General features: G+C 39.5%; 1 protein-coding gene and 1 pseudogene across 1 annotated transcript in view; one reads left to right on the top strand and one right to left on the bottom strand.

The window, feature by feature from the left end:
- The window catches only part of LOC122811501, a 34098-nt pseudogene extending 15856 nt beyond the window's left edge, over positions 1–18242 (bottom strand).
- The window catches only part of LOC122811500 (ferritin light chain, oocyte isoform-like), a gene marked incomplete in the record, with an annotated part of 131757 nt that overhangs the window by 68117 nt on the left and 40049 nt on the right, over positions 1–23591 (top strand).

Raw genomic sequence — 23591 nt, 5'->3', positions numbered from 1 at the left:
AAGACGTCACTTGCAGAATTTATTCCAAATGGCAAACTTAGGAATCTGTATCTGCCAAAGAGAGTACTAAAAATGGTTAGAAATGAGGATTTACAATCAAGCATCACTTGCCAAAATGAACTCTTTGCATCCAAAACAGAAAAAACAGTGGCATTCAGTATTAGAGCTGCAAACTCTTCGACTGTGCACATTGGATGATGCGGTCTCTTCAATGCTTTGTTCAAATCTCTTGGGTCAATACATATTCTGATTTTTTCTGATCCTTTTTTGTGAGCTGTCACCATGGACAACACCCATTCAGTCGGTTCTGTGACTGGACAAATCACACCTTGCTGCACCATTTTATCCAACTGAGCTTTGACTTTATCCTGCATAGCTATTGGAACTCTTCTTGCTGGTATGACTACTGGAGTGACCTCTGGGTCTAACTTCATGGAATACACAATTGGAAGTTTGCCCAACTTATCATCAAAAACATCAGCATACCCTGAGAAAATGACTTCAGAAAACTTAGAACTAGGAGACGCACGTATGTGATGAACTTCTCTGGTAAAAGAAAGCAGATTAATTCTCAAACTATCTCTGAGACCCAATAAAGACTGTACTTGTCTTCAGAATAACAAGTTGCAGCAGTTCTTGGTCAAGTAACATAAATAACATGAAAGCATCAATGAGCCTTTAGTTTGAATTTATTCACCTCCATAAGCAACAAGTTTCGCACTACTGACCACACTGACTTGCTCATTAGTTCTCACTTTAGCAATGTGTCTGCTGATATAGCATTACACTTTGAACCAGTGTCTACGTTAAGCTCTGTGGATTTATCATTGATCGAAACAATACAAAATACTTCGCTTTTCGACAATAAATTCACTGTATCAACTCTTTCACCAAGCACTGATACACCATCTACATAGAATGTTGACTCCTTCGGCTCTACTTGATCAACTTGCTTTTTTGTGTGACCTTATTTTACAACTGTGTGAGGTTTACTTGATTTGCAAAACTTTTGGAAATGGTTCAATTTTTTTGCACTTGTGACATTGCTGACCAAATGCTATGCATTTCTTTTTTTTAGACTCATAATTTGCACCACAATTGTGACAGTTAACAATAAAGCTAGATTTGGGTTTTGCTGATCCATGCTTGTACTGTACTGAGTTTGAGCCTGCTCCTTTAACTGAACTGGTCTTAGAACTTGCTGGAAAGCTACAGCATTTCCCTGATGAGCCAGCAGGGGTAGTGCCTGCCATCTGCTTAGGCCTACTTCTATTTGCCACATGTTGCATGCTATCTACATTTGCTCTGGAGCCTACTGAAACCATGCTCTTGTCACTTGCAAGCATACTTGTGTGTTTTTCTGTCACTGCATGGATTTGAGAAATCTCTGTGGCTTTACTCAACATTAAATCACTGTCATGAAGCAAAATATTTCTCACAGCAGCACTATTAATACCACTCACAAGTCTGTCCTTTATTAACTCATCTTTTAAGTCACCAAACCAACACAGTTTAGCTTTGTTTCTCATGTCAGTTATATAAGCTGCAAAAGTTTTCCCTGGTTTCTGATCTCTCATGTAAAACAAATGCCTCTCTAATGTAATATTTGTCTGGGGGTTACACATTTCTCTGAACTTGCGCTTCAAACTCTGGGGGTCTTCTCTTGATTCAGCCTGTACAACAATATGGTGACTTTCACCTTCTCCTTCATATACTGCTGGTGCATACACAAATGAACTTTTTCTTTCTATGGCCTCTGACCCAGCTAGGTTTAGCAGAATGAATGCCCTGGTGCATGCATCTTTGTCTGCATAAGCTGCTTGTATAAACTATTGTACTCTTGCTCAAAGATTCTCCAATTCTCTGCAATATTCTGATCAAATACAAGAGGTAAGGGCTTTCAAAATCCATCTGCCATATTAACACATACCAGTGAAGGGTTTTGTAAATAAGCACAAACATATACACATACGCATATGCCAGAACTTTATGCCAGTATCAGTAGCTTTGCACTACTGAAATTCTGCTTTTGGGCTTTTGAAACCATGCAATTGGGCATATTCTGTGAAATAACTCTCTCGAGCACTGCAGTATTCTTGAAATTACTGTATTGCAAGAAATCACCTCTTATCAGTATAAGAAACATATTAAATAACTGTATGATGCTCTGTGCAACTGAATTTTGTGAAATAAGCCTCTAGGCATTGTAATACTTTTGAAATTATTGCTCTGCTAAAGTAATTTACCATCATTTTAACAACCATTTCAAATAACTGTACTATGTGAATAAACTGGGCAATAGAAGCTCTAAGTCAATAACATTTCGAAGTAATTGCACTTTGCTAATAAACTGAGCACAACACACTGAAATTTCCCCAAAATGTCAGTGCCTTGCTAGGCAACCCTTTACAGCGCAAGAAACACTCTGTAATTTCGGCACTTTGCGAATAGACACACCCAGCACAAGAAACTTTTTAAAATGGCTATACTTTGACTGTACTTCATGAAATAGTTGCACTTTGCACACAAAAAACTTTGGAATACATACACAGTAATAAGCACATACTGTAAGCACTTATACCAACTCTGAGATACCTCTAATAACTTTAGTTATGCCCTTGATATAATAAAAAAGTCATAGTTATGCCAGAACACATTACTTTGTCAAAACATGCAGTCGCCCTGCTTTATTTTATGCTTAATGTGCCCTTTTTTGGCCTTATTATATTTGTTTTGCTCGTTTAATCTCTTGTCATGCCCATTGTACCTTTATTGTGCTCTTTTTACTCTAAACATGCCTGTTTTGCTCCAAACACATTTGTTTTGCTTTAAACATATTTATTTTGCTTAAAATATGCTTGTTTTGCTTTTCTGTTAATCGTTTCATTAGATACTTTTGTTTTAAACATTTCCGTTGGTTAATAAACCTTTTGGGCCTTCAGCTTGTTTAATAATGCGGTTTGTGCCCTTGTAATGCCTCGTTTTATCTTTCTAACAAAATAAACAGCTTGTGCAAGTTCTCATTCTTTTCTGGTTCTTTTCATGCTCGATTCTTTTTATTTTACCGTCACTGTCATCTCTGTATACCTTATGGCTCCAAATATCATTCTCTGCAATCCTGGTTCTGATACCGTGTCTCTCTCCTACTTTGGACACAATAGAAGAGCTTGTGTGGGTTTTGTTCAAGCAGCTTTATTTTATACAAAGACATCACTATAGAAGTTTACTGAGTTAAACTTAAGTAACTTGTATACAAACTAACTACTGCGATCAGACATGCTCTCTCTCTGGCTGCTTTCTAAAAATGGCACTAGGAGTAGCACGTGTCTAGCATTTATACGTGCACGCACAGTCTTTGACATACTTCTTAAAGACACAGCACACATCATATATGCACTCTGATCTACACTGATTATCCTGTAATTCACAGCATAGCATTACATACTATGGTTAAAATGCATTGCATAACACACTGTACTAAGAGTGACAAAAACAAGTCAAAATGCTGGTGATCCTATAGTTAACTCAAAAATAAACAAAAAAGAAAGAAGTATGATGCCTTTAGTGGATGGACATAAAAATGTACAAAATGCTAAAACTTTTATACTACTTGAGTTCTTCAACTGAAAATGACAAGTGTGGTGATACACAGGTTCAAACAGTATTAAATAATTTCACCTTTGAGTTGTAAGGATATCATTAGCTAATTTAGATGCAAAATACCTTGTGTGTGAGAATTTTCAAGCTTTAAGGAGTGACAGACCATGAAACAGTTTAAACTATTCCCTTATAACAACTCACACTTGAGTTTTCTCATATTTTCCATTCATTCTTACTGTTTACCTGCTATTTATTTTAGATTACATAGCATCATTTTCCCTGTACTTCTCATAACATTTGATAGTTGTTTACTAAGCCTGGACTTTGTTCTACATCTCACTTAGTGACTTTGGTAAATGTCTATGATGGTACATGCTTTGTGGATTTAGACTGAGATAAAACTGTGCACATTTTTTCCAACATATAGTCACAAATTAGAAATGTCTTCTTCATGAAGGGAATTTTCAAGCAATGTGTCTGCCTAGCCTTTATTTGTGTAGATGACACAGGATTTGTGATTTCTTTGTCTGTATATATGTTTTTAGGGGAGAGGGATCAGGATTTGTGGTAAGCTCCCAAGGAGAATTCATCCTACTGCAGGTGCTGGTGTCTATCTCATAGGCACCCCCCATAATAGAAACATGATCATATCAACATGAATGTGCAAACATGTAGCCAAGCATCCCCGTCTCTAAAATGGCTGTTCATGTCCCACTGATCTGAAGGGGTATTGGCAGTATCTCCAGTCATTTCTAGAGACTGAGACTCCCATCATCTTACAGGTTAACCGTCAGGCACTCACTTTCTCCTCTGTCCCAATCTTAGCTGGCTGGCCAGATCTTAGGCTGTGTGAAAGTCTTCCCTTTTACCAAAAGGCAGGATCCTAGGGTAATATGAGTTCTATGTCAATGACAAATAATTGGCTTCACTGTGAGAAATGAAAAATTGCATGTTGATTGTAATTTGTGAAAGTAGTAAGATTGCAGTTTTAACATTACAACTTTAATCAGTGTTTAGTAATTTTCAAAAGAGTCAAATTATAGGTAATATGTCATTAATTTGAGGAGAATTATGCTCACTGAGATTTCTAGAAGTGATGAATCAACAGCTGCTTGTGATAAGGGAGATGAAGTGGAAACGCTTGGAGAAACTCCTGAAGACCTGGAAGACAGAACTGCCTGAACCAGTAAAAATAAACAAAATCAGTGTCACTTTGACTTCTTTGTCTTTATAAAGGAATTTTACCATTAGTGGATGCATTAGGGAGGAGCAATGAAGTCCTTTTTGTGATCATTTTATCAATATACCCTTGTCCCTGCTAGTGGGACTAGACGTCAGTGAGGAAAACTGGTGACACTGCTTTCATGGGAGAAGAAAAGAGGTTACAAACTGGATGACCCCAAAACCTGAAAAATAATTTTGCTATGGAGGAGCTGAGGGAGCATTCAAGGGACATCAGGATGTTCCACCTCAGCCTATCTGACACAAAACTGGACTATTCTACAATAGTGACTGCTGAAAGAAAATTGAAGCCCTTGAAAACACGCTTCCTAATTTGTATATCATCCTTGAACAAGTGATAAGAGTGTTCCCCTTGCTTTTTAATGTACCATAGATATTAGTTCTGCTGACATTTTATATTGTAGATGCTGGAATACAATGACTTTTCTCATTTTCTGTACATTAATGCACAGCTTTGACTCTGCATGAGTTCAGTGATCTTGTAGCATGTGAGAGCTGCTGGGTGTCCTACAGGTTATGGGACATCTGATGTGAGTAATGTCCTTGGATGTGGTCCTCCAAAGATTTTGCCATCCTAATGTTTGGAGGCATTAATACACCCTTGTAAATGCCTTTCATAAGCTTTGGGAATTGTAATAGGATCACCTGGGGTCCAACAAATTCCAAAGATGCAATATAGCACTGCCACAGCACCTAACTTATCTGGCCACAGGAAAAGCATCGGCCATGAGCCTCACAGAACTGAAACAAAGACCTGACAGAAAATCTGAAAGTCAATGGATGTGTAGGTATGAGGTATTACTAAACACTTCACAGTGATAATTAGGGAGTGGGAGATGTGAAGTGGGTGCTCTCTTTTTTGGCCACTCTGAGACAGTCATCTAATAATAACAATGTTAATTGTTAATAGGCCCAAGGGACACAGAGTTCCTTTTTCGGGGGAAGCCCAGGAGCAATGTCTAGTTAAACAACTTACTCAAAGTCACACAGTAGGCAGATGAAGGGAGTCAAACCCTGTACCATAGCACTACAGCTTACAGGCTTAACCTCTACACCAACTGCCAGACATGCAAATAAGGAAACAAGCTGCCTTTTCTAAGTACTTTGATTGCAGCTATAATCGCCATTTTTTTTTTAGGTGGAACCTTTGCAGAGGCTGAAATGAAGGGCTCTGAACTGATAAAAAACAACAGTGAAAGAATCCTGTTGACTGCTTCCTGATCGTGATGTGCAGGTAAGTGACCTGAAGATCCAAAGAGCACATCCAGGTTTATCTAGACATTAGATGAAAAATCAACTGAAGAGTGGCCATGCAGATGGAATATTTGGGAAGAAACATATTTAGGGCAATTAAGTGCAAGAATCTCTACATATTCCATATTTTTGTAAGTAAAACAAATGTGGAATAATAATTTAGATTTCCCACAGCTGCCAGCCTGCTGTTTGGAAAAAGTGTTACAATTTCAAAGGGGTAAAAAAGCAAGAGTCAATGTGTTACTCAAAGTATATTAGTGTTTATACTGGCTTCCTATGCTGTATCATGTTCAGAGCACCATGTGGAGTAGTATAAGCATACTAACTGCGCCAGTCCATCTCTCTGGGTGAGAGTGCTGTCTAACACATAAGAACACAGTAGTAAAATGCAACTTTATTTATTACTGAGAAAATATCTATCTTGCTGAAGCTTTATGCTGTACCCTGTACCATAGCACTACAGCTCACAGGCTTAACCTCTACACCAACTGCCAGACATGCAAATAAGGAAACAAGCTGCCCTTTCTAAGTACGTGACTGCAGCTATAATGGCCATGTTTTTTTTAGGTGGAACCTTTGCAGAGGCTGGAAGGAAGGGCTGTGAACTGATAAAAAATAACAGTGAAAGAATCCTGTTGACTGCTTCCTGATTATGATGTGCAGGTAAGTGACCTGAAGATCCAAAGAGCACATCCAGGTTTATGTAGACAATAGATGAAAAATCAACTGAAGAGTGGCCATGCAGATGAAATCTTTGGGAAGAAACATATTTAGGACCATTAAGTGCAAGAATTTCTACATATTCCATATTTTTTAAAGTAAAACAAATGTGGAATAATAATTTAGATTTCCCACAGATGCCAGCCAGCTGTCTGGAAAAAGTGTCACAATTTTAAAGGGGTAAAAAAGCAAGAGACAATGTGTTACTCGAAGTATATTAGTGTTTATACTAGCTTCCTATGCTGTATCATGTTCAGAGCACCATGTGGAGTAGTATGAGCATACTAACTGTGCCAGTCCATCTCTCTGGGTGGGAGTGCTGTCTAACACATAAGAACACAGTAGTAAATGCAACTTTATTTATTACTGAGAAAATATCTATCTTGCTGAAGCCTTATGCTGTACCCTGTACCATATCATTAGACATTCAGCAGGGTAGTATAATTTACTATGGTAGCACCTCTAAGACACCAAACTTTCATTAGATGGTCGATGCTTTTCAGGCACAATAACCTGCTCATAGCCAACGTACTGTATCAATTTGAAGTATACCTTCCAACTGCCTAGATTTTCACAGACTGCCCAGATTTTTGCTTCATATTCTCGGTCTGTTCCTTACAAAGTTTGTGGTTTTCTGGATTTTTGTTGCAAATCAGTGAGGACTGAATTCAATAAATAATAACAGGCATTTGAGTTTCAGACGTCATTTCCTTCAGAAAATACAAGGTAACATAAGTTCTTTTATTTTAGCAACATTCTAAGTTTACTAGGGCAATGTTTAAAATTTGTCCATATTTTTGGGGCTTTATCCACCATTATTTTTGGCTTTGTCCAGATTTTGTGTGCTAAAAGGTTGAGAAATAAGGATATAGATCCATGCATACCTCCCAACTGTACCAAATTACTCGTTTTTTACCGAGTTTTGGGATCCAACTAATGAGGTGCCACGATTCCCGAGTGACATCCCTTCTTTTCCAACTTTTTCCCAGTGTTTATTTATTTTTTTAAATCTTTTCCCCATTTTTGAGCTGACATCATCATGTGTGAGATGACTTCAGCTCCGTCGGGGCTACCAGCCTGTCGGAATTGACCACATTGCGCACATTTCCTTCTGGCTGGTTTGAATGGATGTTCATAGGTTCATAGGTTTATACTAGGCTATCTGCCCTAAGGCATTTATAAGCCTAGCCCAAAGTTATGTGGCTTATGCCACCCCTTATGTTAGAAATAATGTGCCCATTAGTTTGTTGTGCCTCTGTCCAGCAGTGACACAGAGATGATTCCCGGGGTAAACCTACGATCTCCCATCCACCGGTCAAGATTTCTCTTGAACAGAGCCAGCGAGGTGCTCTGCCTCACATGGACCGGGATTTTATTCCACAGCATGGGGAGTCTCTGGGTGATAAATCTATCCCTCCAGCATGTCCTATTTATATCCGTGCTAAGGTTTAAGTCACTTGCTCTAGTGGTTCTGGTGGATTTGGATTTTTTGAGGTGGAGCATGTCCATTAATTCCGGGTTGGTCATGGCCTTGTATGTCAGGCACAGGTCACCTCTGAGCAGACGGAATGCAACTGAATAGAGTTGGAGTTTCTTCAGTCTGACAGTATATGACAGGTTTTGGAGTCCCTTTATCCTTTTGGTGAGGAACTTTTGGGGTCTCTCCAATTGCTGCAGGTGTCAGGTGAGATACATCCCGAATGGGGCATTTTACTCAATCATTGGTCTGATAAGTGAAGAGTACAGGGGAACAATGACCTCACTTGATCTGGATGTGAATCCCTTCATGATCAGATGGGTCATGTAGAAGGTCTTTCAAACCACTTTAGCAATGTGAGTGTCAAATGAGAGGCCACTGTCAACCTGGGTACCCAGGTCCCTGATAGCCTCTTCTGTGCTTAGTGGGTTGCCACCTATATGGTAGCTTGGGGTTACCTTGTTTTTCCCGAAGGGTATGACTATATACTTTTTTGCGTTTAACTTCAGGCCATGGCTCTGGCACCAGCTATCAGTTTCCGTGAGACCCCTCTGAAGGATGTCTGTGTCCGATGTACTATCCACTATGGCACCCAGTTTGCAGTCATCCGCAAACTTCTTCCGGCTCCTCGCTCGCAAGTGCACACACACACACACACACACACACACACACACACACACACACACACACACACACACACACACACGCACCATGTATTGTACACATTTCCATGATTGGGAAACAATTTAATTTTATTCAAATGAATTCTCCTTCCTTTTGGCTGCATTTGCGAGCGATGAGCCGTAAGGATGAAATAAATGAACTGGATAGGATTCTTTTTATTATCTGAAGCTGCACTTGCTGGATTCATTTTTATTCTGCACTTGCAAGCGAGAAACGAATGAACTAGCTGCACTTGCGAGTGAGAAAAGAACGAACTAGGTCCAGGGTAACATGAATGGACTCTGGCTAAAGTAGGAATATTTTTATTTTGCGTGTGTGTGTGTGTGTGTGTGTGTGTGTGTGTGTGTGTGTGTGTGTGTGCACTTGCGAGCGAGGAGCCGGAAGAATGAAATTAATGAACTGGATAGGATTCTTTTTTTATTATCTGAAGCTGCACTTGCTAGACTCATTTTTACTCTGCACTTGCGAGCGAGAAACGAACAAACTAGCTGCACTTGTGAATGAGAAAAGAATGAACTAGGACCAGGGTGACATGAATGGACTCTGGCTGAAATAGGAACATCTTTATTTTGTGTGTGTGTGTGTGTGTGTGCATGTGTGCGTGTGTGCGTGTGCGTGTGTGTGTGTGTGTGTGTGTGTGTGTGTGTGTGTGTATGTTTGTGTTTCATTTGCATCTTCTCCATTTACTACTGCTGCTGTGAAAAACAATCTCATTTTCTCTTTTTCTGTTTTTAGCATTCAGTTTTTTAATGAGCAGTTTCAGAAGAGCTGCTTTGTTGAGAACCTATGTATAAGCTTACACTGAAATACATTTTTACACAAAATCCAGTAATATAGCTTTGAAACACTTCTGTTCAATGCATTCATTTTCAGTTTACTAAACTATATAGTATTTTGCATATATGACACTTTTATTAAAATTTAGGTTTCTTGAAAATTAAAAATATACAATATCATTTATACATACTTTGCCATCTGTATTGTTTAATTCACATAGACAATTTTAGTGGAGTCAAGGGGAAAATCATCACTCAATTGCCTTTTCTTCTGTAAGTGTAGAAGGAGATCCAGATACAGATAATCAGCATACTTTGGGTACAAAGTAAAAGGAGCCTAAAGTCCCTAGCCACCACCACGTTTGAATTTATATCTCATATTTTTGATCTGTTCCTCATAAAATCTGTGGTTTTCAGGATTTTTGTGGCAAATCACTAAAGGACTGAATTCATTAAATAATGGCAGGCATTTGAATTTCAGACTTCAAATTCTTCAGAAAATAAATGGTAACAAAATAACTTTTATTCTAGCAATTTTCTAAGTTTATAAGATCAGTATTTGAAATTTGTCCCTATTTGGGGGCTGTATTCCCCCATTATTGGCTTTGTCCAGGTTATCTGTGCTAAAATGTTTAGAGCTATGGTGAGAGAGAAGTGAGAACTGAATTCACTAAATAATAGCTATTTAAGTTTCAGTCTTCCTATCTTTCAGGAAACTGCTGATTTGACGTAGTAGTATGTTGCTCTGACTGTAGTGCACAGGGTCCTGGGTTCAAGACTTGGCAGTGAAATGCATCATGGTAACAAAATAATATTTTATTCTAGCAACTTTCCAAAATGTTTGTCCCCCCAAAAAAGAAAAACTGAAATTGAAAATAAGTGCAAGAAGCTGTGCAGGATGCCTATGGCTTACACTACTGCCATTTTATTTTTATATATATATATATATATATATATATATATATATATATATATATATATATGTGTGTGTGTGTGTGTGTGTGTATATATATATATATATATATAGATATATATATATATATATATATATATATATATATATATATATTGCTTGGGTGTGGACTGTGGAAGAATACTTTTATGATTTCTGAATTGGTCAGTTTTGTCATTATTGGTTCATGCATTTTGTTTCATTGCTTACTGGAAAAATGTTCAAACAATAAATTTAAAATGCACTCTTTCTAACAAGTGTGCTGTATTATACAAGGAATATAATTTAATAAAGTCAGGAAGGTGTATCAAAGAACACATGTATGTTTCTTGTTTTGTGTGCAAGGGGCCAATGATTTGAAAATGGCCCAAAGGTAATCTTTATCCACCACTGGCCAGATGCATTTTCTTTGGATGTGGTGTGGTGGAGTTCAATGCTGTTTCAATAAATATGAGTTTTAAGGGCAGAGAAGTTTTAATGCCAAGTCTGTTTTCATTGTGAGACAGTATTGCTTTATTTAGCAGCTTTGTTTAGCAGATGTCTATTAGTGTTTGTGCATTGTGTTATAAAATGTAAAAATAAAATCCAAATTATCATTGTAGAAGTAAAGCAGTATGCACACATTAGTGTTTATGGCAAATGGGACAAAATAGACAGGTAATGGAATATTGGAATGATGCCATATTTTGATTCTCTGTTCTTCAGTTTAAATTTGAGAGTTGGTATCCCACAATTCCAGCGGAGTGGATGGGGTTACATAATTATGTATGCAAATTTGATGTTAATCAGAGCACAGATTTGTATCTATTTTTCATGGGCCTTGTCCTGATTTTTGATGTTTCCAGGTTGAGAGGCATGGATTCGTGGTAGAAGATTAAGGATATTTTAACAGAGGGCTTTGTGATCAACAAATCATGAGTGACATTTTTTTGCACAGAATTTGTCTGCACAGGTTATGTCTGTGCAGAGACCAGTTGACATAATGGTTAAGGTCTTTGTCTCTAATGCACAAGGTATAAAGATCAATCCTGACCATAGGCCATTTTCTGTTTGGAGTATACATGTTGTCCCTGTGAGGTTCCTCCCACCTCTGAAAAATATGCTGAGTGCTTCCATCCTAAGCTCACCAATGAATGGAGCTGTGGGCAGCAGTACAGACTCTACATGATGCCCTATAGGGGAAAGAGTTATACTGACCAATCACTTTGTGTATCTACTGTGGTTTATAATATCCTCAAGATAGGAGATTACAGACTGTGTGCTTTGGCAGGGCTAGCTGTTTGGCAGTATAAAATATGGCTCTGAGTGATTTGGTCATGTCTGTTCAAGCTACCCACATATCCCATGGAGAGGATTTCACACTCTATATCACACAACTTAATATAATAATATCTAAATATCTCAGACCAAGTTCATCTCCCACTTGCAATATCTCATTCAATGAAAACACATTTTGTCCAAAGTAGTTTTTAATAAGCACTTATCCATCCTTTATACTACTGGCAGATGGGATCACTAACTGACATATCTCCATTCCCAATTAATGCATCTTAAAACTAGTAAGAGCCATCCCTTACTTTAGTTATGGAACCTCACATGTATTAGAACTGAGGCTTTTGAAAACATCCAGCTTCTAGAATGGTGGGTCTCAAAATTCAGGCCTTGGACAGTGTGCTGCTGAGTCAGATACCCTCCCAGGATAAGCATGTGGAGAATACCCTGATGAATGTTCCTTATTTGGTAAGGTGTATCATATAATGTATAGTGTCTTCCCTGCCACAGAAGTCTTCTTAAGCTGGTGTTTGGGTTATATAGGTAACGCCTAGCACTCCTGCAGCAAAAGCCAGCTGACAGCCACCGCAGTATGCTAGAACCTTCCCTTCTCCATGTTCCCCATGGGATGGATGGATGGATGGATGGATGGAAGGATGGATGGATGGATGGATGGATGGATGGATGGATGGATGGATGGATGGATGGATGAATGGATGGATGGAGTACATCTTACACAAATGCACAGCTTCACTCTTACTGGAAGACATACATAGTTATGTACATTTCTTATGTAACAGGTGCAACACAAATCACAATGTAAAACATCAGCACAGACAACATGATAAGTAAGTGCTAGAATGATGCACATCAGAACCAAAACTGTATTGCCTTATGTCAAAAATAAGACATTGTTAACAGGTCAGTGCTAACAGGAGTAGGAAGAGTGCCCCATCTGGTAAGGTATTTACACCATAAATACATCATGAGGGTTTTATGAGCAGTTCTAACATGCTTAAAATGCATTCTTAAAGACAGTATGACCCACATTCCTTGATTTATGAGTTGAGAACAGTATCTTCAAATTCTGCATATGTGCTTTAACCAAAATCAAAATTGCATAATAATGATAATAAGATTCCAACCATCCAGTTCATGTAGCACCTTGACATCTCACTGTGCTCCTAGAAATGCAGTTTGAAGATTGGTTCAAACAGGGCATCTGAACAACAGCATGATGGCTAAATCCTCAAAATGCTGCAGCCTGACAAAATGCTTTTGCCTGAATGAGGTCTCTGTAGTCATGGATTTTATTTGGCCTGAGATGCAACAAAATCAGTATATCGGTATCAATTTGACTAAGACTGGGGTGTAGGGTGTGAAACCTTCTGCATGGATTCTGTAGTAAGTTTCCCCCACAGAGAAAAAGCAGAGGTTGAAAGCCATGTCATGATGAATTGCTTTCATCTAAAATTATTTTCAATGAAAGCATATTCAAGCATTTTGGCATGGAGCCTTAAGATGTTTGGAAGTACAATCAAGAAGGAAAAATGGAACACGTCAGTGATAATGCATGTTCTGGTGGGAGAAGGAGGGATTGATTTCTATTCTGCGTGGTGTCCAACCACCTTATGGTGAAGACCAAAGAAATAACAGGTTTTCAAAACTGAAAATGTCTCTCTGTGCACGTGTATTGGGTAAGTATTGGGCAAGTACTGGGCATGTTGTGAACATGTGCGATATTATGAGAAAGACATAGCAATATCACTGCATGCTTACACTATTATATAGCTTATGTGCCTGCTCCCTATTGAAATGTTACTTGTACACCAAAAAAATAGTACTGAAAATGCAGGGGAAGACCAAATATTGAACATTGTTCTTCTTTAAACTTGCCTTTTGCAAAGAGGACAAGCCCCTATGCACTCCTGATATGGGGGTAAGCCCCCCCACACACACACACACATACATATACCAATTCTGAGATCACCATATCGCAGAGAAGAGGGAATATCTCAGAAATGGCCATTTTGAATTTGGTATATGCAAGCCTGTTTTTTGGACAGTTGGTCTCCATGTTTCAGGACTCATTGAAACAGTCTTGAGACTCCAAAGGGTTACCCTTATCTGTTATGACACTATCATTCAGACATGGGTCATACATACTAAGTATCCCACCCAGTCTCTTTTTGTCTGGAAAAAGGGCTGTAAAATGACACACACAGGAAATGAGGTTCTGCAAGTGGTATAACTTCTCCAAGCAAAAGTCCTGGTGAATGGAAATTTTAAAGGAAAAGTATATTTTAAGAAGAGGTACAATCTATAATAGGAAAGCAAATAAGAAATTCTACAGTAGCAGAGCATATGTCTTTTCATCACTGGAAACATCTGCGGACTGCTTTATATACTTGAAAACATTCTGGACTTTGTGGCTGCAGTGGCTTCAGTTTGCTTCCCTAAACAGATTGTTCTGCAGCACCTTAGCAGAAGGAGAAACAGTAATTAATGGGGCAGAAATAGAAGTAAAAGCAATTAATAGGCCAAGCATACTGTGAGTTAGCATCTGTTTTGACAGTGCTATGGAAAATGCATTTCATAAGCAGAAACATTTAAGCTTAGTTAAAAAATGTCCTGGAGAAAGATGCGGCCACCACGCTTGTTCTGGAACTTCATTAGTTTCTCTGCATGTTCTCTCTCCTCATGAGACCTCTCCTTGAAGAACTTGACAAAGTGTTCCAGTGCCACATCGTCTCGATCAAAGTAGTATGATTGCAAAAGAAGTAAATGATAATTTTTGAAAAACAGATTACACGATGGAGTAGGGGTGTTTCTGAACTATTTTGAGCAAACGTTTCTGGCAGTAGTGGGACCCAGCTCAAATACATTTTTGATTTTTGTTTTAGCTTCTAACATTCTGATGTTCATGCTTCTTGCAAAGAATGATTGGCCATTTCATTTTTCATGTAGTGCAAGGTCTCAGCACAGCACATCACCCTTCTGGCTGAATATAGCCCACTACTTTTCTTGTCTGGCAATGGAGGTTCAGAGTCAGACACTGAAAGCCAATCTTTGTTGTAGAGATCACAATTTCAGGATCCTCCTGCTATACTGTTTGGTGCACAACAAAGAGCCACACTACCAAACTTTTGCCAACAATGCTTGGCTGAACAAGGATGGCTGCTTCCATATGTTCCCTCCCTGTCTACACAGGCATACAATGTTTGACAGGTAGAAGTGTTCACTTTCAAACCATTTCCATGCTCAAATTACAGCAAGACTATCTGCCAAAAGGGGCCCAAGCGGTATGCCCAGACCACTTTGTTCTCCAAAATTGGTGGGACAGCACCGGCCTCTCACTTCCATCCTTTCCTAGCCAGCACTCCCAGCATTCTGGCCTGCTAGCTTAACCCAAGTGCTGAGGCTGTCATCAGGGCTCAAACCGTCTGTACTATGAAGCCAGCTCCCTGGAATATGACTAATTAGCTTATGACAAGGTTCCCAATATGCATAACTTTAGTGAGCAGACTAGCCACACTAACTAAAGAAAGCAGTTCTAATCCTGCTTATAACAAGAGGTTTTCTACTCTTCAAAAGCACTAAAAGGTAAGACACATTTCAGATTCTTACATGACAAATCAGATATAAGATATGAAAAACAAAACACTAGCTTTCACCAACTAGCTTCATTTTGCAATATCTTAACAGTTTAGGTAATACGCTACTTGCTGGAAAGTATAGCCTCACACATTAATTATACACAAATGGGCACCAAAGTATTATTTGTATATACACGCACACACACACACACACACACACACACACACACACACACACACACACACACACACACACACACACACACACGCTGCAGCTCCTATCACTCATTTTTATAAACAGTAGCTGTTAAAGTGTAGGGTCTGTCAAAATACTGATACCCTGAATACATGTCTTCTGATTATAAGGGTCACTTGAAGAAGATCTGTGTGTGAGTGGGAAAGCTACTGTGCAGAAACCTGAAATCAGATACTAACTTAATGTTTAAGCTGCTCACCTTTCTGCAATATGAGTAGTCTGGGTAACAGTTCCCTTTAAGTTTTGATTACCAAAAATAGGTAGTCATAGAATTAGTAATTTACTAAATAAATAAACATAAATAACTAGCCAGATAAGTACCTTAAACAGATTCTCAGAAAACTATTTTGAAATACAATATGGTTTATCTTAGCTCTCTATCCACATCATCTCCTTTCCCCCTCTACTTCTCAAATAAGGGTAGAGTAAAATACTTCCCTCTTTCGATGTGTATACTTCTGGTTGTGGTGGCAGAGTAATGTCATCTGACAGGCAAAACAAACAGCCCACTATCTTTGATAAATAATTTTATTCTGGTAAACATCAGACGCAAATACATCTCTGTGGTGGTAGTTGGCAGGCTTAAGAATCTGAACAGTTTGCCCATTCTGGTGACATGATGTCTTTCCTGGTACTGAATATGCTATTGGCACTGATAGTGACACACACTGTCTGCCCTAAGGACATTCTCTCAGTCCTAGTACTGTATATGCTGTATGTACAAGTAGGTAACACACTGTCTGTTTTGTGACATGCTGTCCTGTTACTGAGCATACTCTCTGTCCTGGTAGGTAACACACTGTCTATTCTGGTGATACACTGTCCTGTTACTGAACATGCCCTCTGCTGTGGTAGGTAACACACTGTCTGTTCTGGTGACATGCTGTCCTGTTACTGAACATGTTGTATGTACTGGTAGGTAACACACTGCTCTGGTGACATGTTGTCCTGTTACTGAATATGCTGTATGTACTGGTAGGTAACATACTATCTATCCTGGTGGCATTGTGCCTGTCATGTTACTGAACATACTCTCTGTCCTGTTAGGTTACACACCATCTGTCTTGGTGGTATTATGTCTGCTCTGTTACTGAACATGCCCTCTGCCCTGGTAGTTAACACACTGTCTATTCTGGTGACATGCTGTCCTGTTACTGAACATGTTGTCTGTACTATTAGGTAACACACTCTCTGTTCTGGTAACATGTTGCCCTGTTACTGAGGATACTCTTAGTTCTTTAGGTAACACACATCTATCCTGGTGGTATTAATGTCTGTTCTATTACTGAGCATGCTCTGCCCTGGTAACTAATACACTGTCTGTTCTTGTGGCATGCTCTGTGCTCTGGTACTGAACATGCTGTCTGTTCTGGTATGGAATCACCTGTCATTCCTGATAACCTGCTGACCTGTTACTGAATATACCGTGTGTACTGGTGATGAACACACTGTCTGACTATATAACCTACTGTCCTGTTACTGAACATTGTATGTATGTTGGTAGTGAGCACTGTTTGTTCAGGGGACATTCTGTATGTACATTTACAGAACATTCTGTGTATGTTGGTAGTGATCACTGTTTGTTCAGGGGGACATGCTGTATGTACTGTTAGTGAACATTCTGTGTATGTTGGTAGTGAGCACTGTTTCTTCAGGGGGTATGCTATCTATACTGTTACTGAACATTCTGTGTATGTTGGTAGTGAACACTGTTTGTTCAGGGGGACATGCTGTATGTACTGTTAGTGAACATTCTGTGTATGTTGGTAGTGAGCACTGTTTCTTCAGGGGGTATGCTATCTATACTGTCTACTGAACATTCTGTGTATGTTAGTAGTGAGCACTGTTTGTTCAGGGGACGTGATGCCTGCACTGTTACTGAACATTCTGCGTATGTTGGTGGTGAGCACTGCTTGTTCAGGGGAAATGCTGTCTGTACTATTACTGAAAATTTTGTGTATGGTGGTAGTGAGCACTGTTTGTTCCGGGGACATGATGCCTGTACTGTTACTGAACATTCTGTGTATGTTAGTAGTGAGCACTGTTTGTTCAGGGGACATGCTGTCTGTACTGTTAATGAACATTGTATGTATGTTGGTTGTGAACACTGTTTGTTCAGGGGACATGCTGTCTGTACAGTTACTGAACATTCTGTGTATGTTGGTAGTGAGCACTGTTTGTTCAGGGGACATGCTGTCTGTACAGTTAGTGAACATTCTGTGTATGTTGGTAGTAAGCACTATTTGTTCAGGGGGCATGCTGTCTGTACTGTTAGTGAACATATTGTCTGTCCAAATGATTGCTCTCTTACCATGGAGAGGTAGACATAGGAAACATAAGGATCCATGTTGATCTGGCAGTTGTTGGCAGCTTCACAGTCATGCTGATAGTTCTGGTGCACCTGGGAGTCCATTTTCATGGTGAATTATTAATGGTGGTGGTCACAAATAATCAAAGTAAAAATCAGCCAAAGCATCACAGTACAGACTCTGTTCCATTCAAATACTGTTGAAGCAAGAACACAGCCCTGAGAGGATTTGAGCCAAGCTTTGATGCCACAGTATTTATACCTTCAAAGTAGCAAAAAAATCCATGATTGGCAAGTATGACAGTATCATCAGCACATTTGGCTGTTATGCAGTTGGGATGGAAGGGACTGGTGGTAACTTTAAACCAATCTAAGTGAAAGAAAGAAACTCTTGGTGTCATTAGTGCTTTAATGTCACTCTCCCTGCAACTAATCATTCCTAAAATTGGAATAAACATAAAGTGTCAAGCCTACATACAGGTATAAAACAAAGGGATTTATTTTAACAATAAAAGTGCTTGTAATACCCATTATATTCTCTGCAACTGTGTGTCTGTTAAGCTGACAGCTCACTTGCTTAAATAAGCCATAATAGAAAAATATTCCATATCTGCGGTGGTGGTGCTGCGGTAGCGTTGTCACCTCACGGTAAGACTTTGTCCTGTTCGATTCCCAGCTAGAGCATCTTCTGTGTGGAGACATGCTTGAATGGGCGTACCTTCATTGAAGGTTGTGTGTCAGGGCCAGCAACTCAGCACGTAAAAAATTTACTGCCAATCATTAGCGGACCGGAGTTCCACGGTCTCAACCCCTAACAGGGAAAAGCCGAAAGACACAACAACAACAACAACAACATCATAGCAAACATACTTTCAAGCCAGAACAAAGTCAGAGCAGCAGTGGAAAAACAGCACTCCAAAGAAGCAAGTATAAAACGAAACAAAAATGTTGCACCACATGGCTGAGGCTAAAACTGATTTAATAGAAATAGATGTGAGCTTTTTCAGAAAAATATGCTTCTTTGGATCATAAAATCAAAATTAATCAAACAAGTTAAATACAAATAAATATACAAATAAACCAATAACAATCAGTATTGTTGCCAGTATTGAATGGAGAGCCACAGGCATTGTCATTGTTGCTGTATCACTGATGTGATGACAGGCAACACAAAGAGCCCACTATCTTTGATAAATAATTTTATTCTGGTAAACATCAGATGCAAATACATCTCTGTGGGTGGTAGGTGGCAGGCTTAAGAATCTGAACAGGTTGTCCATTCTGGTGACATGCTGTCTTTCCTGGTACTGAATATGCTATTGGCACTGATAGTGACACACGCTGTCTGCCCTAAGGACATTCTCTCAGTCCTAGTACTGTATATGCTGTATGTATCGGTAGGTAACACACTGTCTGTTTTGTGACATGGTGTCCTGTTACTGAGCATTCTCTCTGTCCTGCTAGGTAATACACTGTCTACTCTGGTGATACACTGTCCTGTTACTGAACATGCCTTCTGCTGTGGTAGGTAACACACTGTCTGTTCTGGTGACATACTGTCCTTTTACTGAACATGTTGTATGTACTGGTAGGTAACACACTGTCTGCTCCGGTGACATGCTGTCCTGTTACTGAACATGTTGTTTGTACTGGTAGGTAACATACTATCTATCCTGGTGACATTGTGCCTGTCCTGTTACTGAACATACTCTCTGTCCTGGTAGGTTACACACCATCTGTCTTGGTGGTATTTGTTCTGTTACTGAACATGCCCTCTTCCCTGGTAGTTAATACACTGTCTATTCTGGTGACATGCTATCCTGTTACTGAACATGCTGTTTGTACTAGTAGGTAGCACACTCTCTGTTCTGGTAACATGCTGCCCTGTTACTGAGGATACTCTCTGTTCTTTAGGTAACACACCATCTATCCTGGTGGTATTTATGTCTGTTCTATTACTGAACATGCTCTGCGCTGGTAACTAACACACTGTCTATTCTTGTGACATGCTCTGTGCTCTGGTACTGAACATGCTGTCTGCTCTGGTATGGAATCACCTGTTATTCCTGATGACCTACTGACCTGTTATGAATATGCCGTGTGTACTGGTGACGAACACACTGTCTGACTATATGACCTACTGTCCTGTTACTGAACATTGTATGTATGTTGGTAGTGAGCACTGTTTGTTCAGGTGACATGCTGTATGTACTTTTACTGAACATTCTGTGTATGTTGGTAGTGAGAACTGTTTGTTCAGGGGACATGCTGTTTGTACTGTTAGTGAACATTCTGTGTATGTTGGTAGTGAGCACTGTTTGTTCAGGGGGCATGCTGTCTGTCCTGTTACTGAACATTCTGTGTTTGTTGGTTGTGAGCACTGTTTGTTTACTGAACATTCTGTGTATGTTCGTAGTGAACACTGTTTGTTCAGGGAACATGCTGTCTGTACTGTTACTGAGCATTGTATGTATGTTGGTTGTAAACACTGTTTGTTCAGGTGACATGCTGTCTGTACTGTTACTGAACATTATGTGTATGTTGGTAGTGAGCACTGTTCAGGGGACATGCTGTCTGTACTGTTAGTGAACATTCTGTGTATGTTGGTAGTGAGCACTGTTTCTTCAGGGGACATGCTGTCTGTACTGTTAGTGAACATACTGTCTGTCCACATGATTTCTCTCTTACCATGGAGAGGTAAACATAGGAAACATAAGGATCCATGTTGATCTGGCAGTTGTTGGCAGTTTCGCAGTCATGCTGATAGTTCTGGTGCACCTGGGAGTCCATTTTCATGGTGAATTATTAATGGTGGTGGTCACAAATTATCAAAGTAAAAATCAGCCAAAGCATCCCAGTACAGACTCTTTTCCATTCAAATACTGTTGAAGCAAGAACATAGCCCTGAGAGGATTTGAGACAAGCTTTGATGCCACAGTATTTATACCTTCAAAGTAGCAAAAAAAGCCATGATTGACAAGTATGACAGTATCATCAGCACATTTGGGTGTAATGCAGTTGGGATGGAAGGGACTGGTGGTAACTTTTAAACCAATGAAATTGAAGGAAAGGAACTATTTGTGTCATCAGTGCTTTAATGTCACTCTCCCTGCAACTAATGATTCCCAAAATTGGAACAAACATAAAGTGCCAAGCCTACATACAGGTATAAAACAAAGGCATTTATTTTAACAATAAAAGTGCTTGTAATACCCATTATATTCTCTGCAACTGTTTGTCTGTTAAACTGACAGCTCACTTGCTTAAATAAGCCATAATAGAAAAATGTTTCATATCATAGCAAACATACTTTCAAGCCAGAACAAAGTCAGACCAGCGGTGTAAAAACAGCACTCCAAAGAAGCAAGTATAAAATGAAACAAAAATGTTGCACCACATGGCTGAGGCTAAAAGTGATTTAATAGAAATAGATGTGAGCTTTTGCAGAAAAAAATATGCTTCTTTGGATCATAAACTCAAAATTAATCAAACAAGTTAAATACAAATAAATATACAAATAAACCAATAAAAATCAATATTGCTGCATGTATTGAATGGAGAGCCCCAGACTTTGTCATGGTTGCTGTATCACTGATGTGATGTGACTCTCTAGAAATCACATTCACTGTGCAGTGATGACTTACAGACTACTGATAATCAGCTCCCATGCAAGGGGCTGTACCTGAGATGCAGACAAAAAAAGTGGATATTAAGGATAAAGGAAGTGTTTTGTTCTGTAGGCATCATACTCAGGGAGGAAGGGCAAGATATGTGTATGGCTACCTAAACGCTATGAAAATATTGTATGAGATCAATCATTTGCAAGTGAAGTTTCTATAGTATCTCATCATTGCTATGTTTAGCTCCTGAGGTTCTGTATTGTTGTCATTCAGCGCTAAAGGAATGCTTGAAGCTTTAACAGCCTTGTTACATATTATTATTATTTCTTATAATACACACCTTTTACATGCTCTTTATTGTACTTTGTACTCACCCACCAAATTTAAAAAAATTTGACAAGTGCACTTTGGTGTTCAGATATTTGCTGCATATTTTGTTTTCATATATTAATTTAACCATCAAGGACATGAAATGCAGTCACAAAGGCTGCCATGAAGTGTATAAATAACAAATCCAGGTGCACACATCCTGTGCAGCTGGAAAAGCAGCTGCATTGGCTGTCATGGAAATGAAAACTGAATGGAAAATATGATGGTGCTGTTCCTACAACAACATGCTGTTCTAAACTGTGGAGCCGCATGACTCAGTGATAAAGGAGTCGCTTGTTTTGCAGAGCTCACACCTGAAGCATTAACTAATAAGCACCTGCCCGCTTTGCCTTATCCTTGGCCTTCTTCATAGTGCTTCAGAACGATCACTTTTCTGATTAACATCTACCTTCCCTCTGTGGAAAATATTTCATTTCTTGTGCACTGTGCAGTTGTTGCATGAAACGGTCAATTGCCCTGTAAGTTGCTCAGTATATTTTTTTAGTTAAACATTACATTTTCCCTAATTTACATAATCCCCGGGATTCATGAAGCTCGGCGCAAGGCCTGCGCCGGCGGTGCATGGAATATCCGGCGCAGTAGCGCCATATACATATTAATGAGAGTGCACCGGAATCACAGACACGTGCGTAGTGTACGTGAGCGAGCCCAGGTAGGATGCGTCTGGAGGCGTGTCTAAGCCGGCATGAGGTGAGCAACCTAATGTGCTGACAGCCACGGTCCACCCACAATAGTAATGGCAGCAGCCAGGTCCCGTGCAGAATGAAACGCACGTACAGTACGCAACATAGTCCCCGTTCCAAATTAACGGAGAAGCAAATAGAAGCCACGAAGGCATAAGTGTACCCGCCCAAGGATCATAGGATCCGCATAAGACCGCCGTCCGCAATGCACTGTCAGTGTTTACACTCAGAGAAGGTGTACAGCCGCATGTCAGCGTGCCGCACCGACATAGGAGCAGCGACTAAGGTCACCACCTGTCCCACTTTGGTTGGGGCAGTCTCTCCATGGACAGGTGTGTCCCGAAAACGATTAGAAATGGCAGATGTGCTACGATTGTAGGACACAATGATATCCCGTATGTAATGTAATGGTAGCATGAATTGGTTAATTCTGTAACAGAAATACCGAAATGACACAATAAACAGAATAAGCAAGGAAATTGCCACAATAATAAGCAAATTATTTAGGCAAACAAGTGAATTTCTATGCTATATAGTGACCGTTTGTATGTGTCGGCCTGTAAAGGCAGATGTGAGTCCCGGAAATATCCCAGATCGGAAAATGGAAAAGGTGGAAACCCCAGCAGCGACATGGGCATGGTCACCAGGGTCACCTGCTGTCCCAATGTGCCATGGACAGTCCCTGATTGGACAGTCGTGTCCCTGCAACAATCGTAAAAATGGAAAATGACCCCCGATCCCCTGCCACGCAAATTCCCATA

This window comes from Protopterus annectens, chromosome 9.part0 (assembly GCF_019279795.1).
Source record: "Protopterus annectens isolate FY-2018-M chromosome 9.part0, PAN1.0, whole genome shotgun sequence".
NCBI classification, from domain to species: domain Eukaryota; kingdom Metazoa; phylum Chordata; order Ceratodontiformes; family Protopteridae; genus Protopterus; species Protopterus annectens.
The sequence above is the reverse complement of the archived record's forward strand: the minus strand, read 5'-3'. Positions and strand labels throughout refer to the sequence as shown.